Here is a 3,158-nt window from a genome sequence, read left to right as displayed (position 1 = left end):
CTGCTCAAAACACGTTCAGTGTGAACATAGCATTAGACTATGGCAGATGCCCTAGACTAAACTTCCAACTCTTCCTGTTAACTAACCCAAAAGTCGAGGTCACGTCCCTAGTGTTCTTTTTTCTTTTAGAAACTAATCCTGGGACAAAGCTCTCTATAGAAAAAGAAAAAAGACAAGAAAGAGACACCACCTTYATTTCTAACAAAGAGGAGCTGTTTTCCCTCCTCAGGAAAAAGCAGCATTTGGCAACCAGATTTGACTCTTGTGCTAACGAGCAAATCTTTGCCAAAATGTTCTGAAAATAAAAGAAATATAATGTTTTAAAACACGTATAGAGAAAATAAATCCTCAAAATGCCCTCCTCCCGCTGTAGAATCCCCATTTTCCTTTGATTATGAATACAGTGTTCTGCAAAATAAATGCTGTAAAAATTACATTATCTTTGCTTTTAATGATAATTTTCTACCGCAATATAAACTGTTACCGTGAAGGAATTCAGTTTATACCGTGATATGAATTTGAGGTCATACGGCCCAGCCCTATCTTCAGTGTACACATATAAACTTAATTATACACAAAMCAAGCCACAAAACATTTTGCTATAATGAGCAAGATAAGAATCAGAATTGAATGCCTTATCTCAAGTTTCTGGAATGAACATAGACCCCAACACTCAGCTAAAACACAATAAAAAGCCAATTACATCCTTACTTTTCAGATGTATTTACATCTACACAACATACTGTATAAACAAACAGCAGCAGGATATGAAAGGTTATTTGCTTACCTTTGAAGAATATGTTCTCCTTCAGCACGCAATTCATGATTCAGAGTCCATAGTTCCTGAGAAACCTCACTTCTGGCCAATGGTGATTTTAGAACAACATATAAACAGACAGCAGCAGGATATGAAAGGTTATTCACTTACCTTTGAAGAATATGTTCTCCTTCAGCACCCAACTCATGATTGAGAGTCCATAGCTCCAGAGAAGCCTCACTTCTCGCCAACGGTGATTTTAGAAGTTTTTGACCWAACTTGCACTGACGCCTCACAGCAAGAAGGTCCTGGGTTGGATCCCAGATCCGAATGGTGCATCTTCCTGTGCAGAGGTTGTGCTTGCGTGGGTTTTCTCTGGGTGCTCTGGTTTCCCCCACACCCCAAAAACATATATATGTAGGTTGCCTTCAGGCCCAGGCCACCCTTGAGAAAGAAATCTGTGATCTCAATGGGATTTGCCTGGATAAATATTGGTAAAATAAAAACAAATAAATAGAACTCAGCATTCTCAAACCTTAGATTCACCAAAWTATTGAAGACATTTGGAACTRCAAGCACTCAYGAGTGCACTCYTCYGCCAGTTRTGTAGTAACATGAATCTGGTGTTAACACTCAAAAAATCTGTTTTCTCTGGGCTTGAACATTTCACCACTTCTCCACTCTGTAAGAGCATTCGTTGGATGACAGAACAGAGGTGGGTAAACTAATCAGTTCAGCTGTGCACTGCAATTAATATTTCTTCAATTCAATATCGATTCAGACAATCATCTGAGGATCCCCTGACCAGTTTGCACTTTGGTCGGGAGCAATCCAGAACCACTAAAGCACCCCTATAGTTTAGATCTTAGAATTGCTCCTACTTCTCACTTTCAGACATTTCCTCATTGGGGATAATAATAATATTTTTAACTTAAAGCACATTTCATCAAATCTTAGTTGAAACACCACCCTCGCAAAACAACTTTTGGTATTATTGGTTCTATAGATTCCATAGATCAACCCAGTTGGTCAAAAGAGGTGTCAATCAAATGAGGGCTCACACAACCTTTTTCACATCAGTTATCAAGTATGTCCAATGATTATTTCTGAAAATTGCATTTAAAATATGTTCAGTGGTTTATGWTATAATTTGCAAAATAAGAGAATGATTGATCTATAATAAGGGACGTTTTCTAGATAAACAAATGTACACATGCAAGGGCAATCACATAATTGCTCACCCTTCATKTTGATTTTGGAACATTTTCATTATATTCATGTGATCTCAAATTTATGTGTCTGTTATCAGAGTTGAAATTATGAAACAATCAACAACTTTAAGACAAAAAAGGGCTATCAACTAAAGAAAACAAATGACAAATTGAGAGTAATTTCTAAAAATAAATTGAGTGTGAAACAAAAGRCTCAAATGCACATAGGCCCAGAACAAAACAGCACTAAGTTTTGGAATGGCAAAACCTCATTTATGCAGCATAAAAACACATTGCTAATCCCCATTTTCACTGGATAAAGACCCTGGTATGCTCTTTATGACCTATTACTGCAGGATTCCAGCAAATTTAGAAAAGCTTCTTCACTGTGAAGACAATTATGACACTGCTGGGCTCTTAATTCTCACCAAATAGGATTTTTCTTTGGCTTTTTCAATGTTCCTGAGATACGCTCTTGTGCATTCACCATGGTTTATAAGTTCTTTGAAGAGGCTATCACAAATGTCCACAATTGCACCACACCCAGGCCATCCTGGAATGACTCTTGGATTGTCAGGATGCAGCTATGTGCAGTTATAAAGTGCCATGTCAGCCCACAATGCTGATGGTGTGATGGGGGGTGTAGCCTAGGCATGAGGCCAACACAAGCTGTAGTGAGGTTGCAGTGGTTTACTGTTGTGGTAACAGTGTATCAGAGCTCTGTACTCGGTAGCAGACATGAAGTACACTGATATTATTAGTTGTCAAGAATTCGAAGCAGGACACTGTGATACCAGAGCAGGCAGGAGACAGAGGGTGTCATTGAGGTTGTATTTCAACAGTTCAGTAGAGTTTGTACTATGACWGAAAAAGATCATTTGAACAAAAACCATGCTTTGGACTTGGAATTTATACTTATATTTTGACAATGTACTTCAAGTTCAATAGACATTTATGTAAAGGTTTATAAGAATCAGTAGCACAGAGGGGTGGCGTGGAACCAGGTGACACACATCAGAGAAGGACTTAGGTTAAGGTAAATAAGACACTTTATTAAATGTTAACATAAAAGCTAATGGTGGAAACTGAGGGAWGCGAGGCAATGACCCAGTGAGTAATTGGAGAAAAGAGGTTGGTTAAATAGAGCAGGGGTGAGTGGAAAGTGGATGCATCTGGGTGATTACTGGGTA

Source organism: Austrofundulus limnaeus, unplaced genomic scaffold (assembly GCF_001266775.1).
Source record: "Austrofundulus limnaeus strain Quisiro unplaced genomic scaffold, Austrofundulus_limnaeus-1.0 Scaffold58, whole genome shotgun sequence".
Classification (NCBI taxonomy): Eukaryota; Metazoa; Chordata; class Actinopteri; order Cyprinodontiformes; family Rivulidae; genus Austrofundulus; species Austrofundulus limnaeus.
Note: the sequence above shows the minus strand (reverse complement) of the source record.